Source organism: Camelina sativa, chromosome 15 (genome assembly GCF_000633955.1).
Source record: "Camelina sativa cultivar DH55 chromosome 15, Cs, whole genome shotgun sequence".
Taxonomy (NCBI): domain Eukaryota; kingdom Viridiplantae; phylum Streptophyta; class Magnoliopsida; order Brassicales; family Brassicaceae; genus Camelina; species Camelina sativa.
The window spans coordinates 659,583-660,165 of NC_025699.1; positions in this window are offsets into that span (position 1 = coordinate 659,583).

Sequence of the window (583 nt, forward strand, 5' to 3'; positions counted from 1 at the left end):
GGGGGGGGGGGGGGGTGGTGTGTTAACTTTGCATCCCATAACACATGCGTGATTGGCGGACCGTGTATTATAAAAAAAAAAACACACACACGTTAAATACACTTAAATCACCAAAATACCCTTAAGTTGCTTACGCGTTCCCTTAATCCCTTTGAATTTCCTAAAATACCCTTCGTTCCTCCTATTACATTTACATGGAAACGAACGCGTATTTTATAATTATAAAAAAAAATGAGACCTTTTAATTCGCTACCTTGTCCGAAAACCCAAAACTCAAAAAGGATTCCAAAAGGTTAAAAAAACACTAAAATTCTCCGCCGGTTTCTTCGCTCGCCGGCGTTTTGACAGTCGTCCTTCACTGTTACCGTCTCAAAAGCTACTGAATCTTTTTTTCAGTTAAAAAAAAAAAGAAATTCAATAGAGAGCTGTGAGATCTTTTGGATCTTCTTCTTCTTCTTGTTTCATCCTCTCGTCTTCCTTCTTCCATTTTTTTGTTTTATATTCATTATTTTAATGGTAAGATCTCTCCAGAGAATAAAAAAATTGGGGGGTTATCGTTGTTGCCATCATAACGTGTATTAGT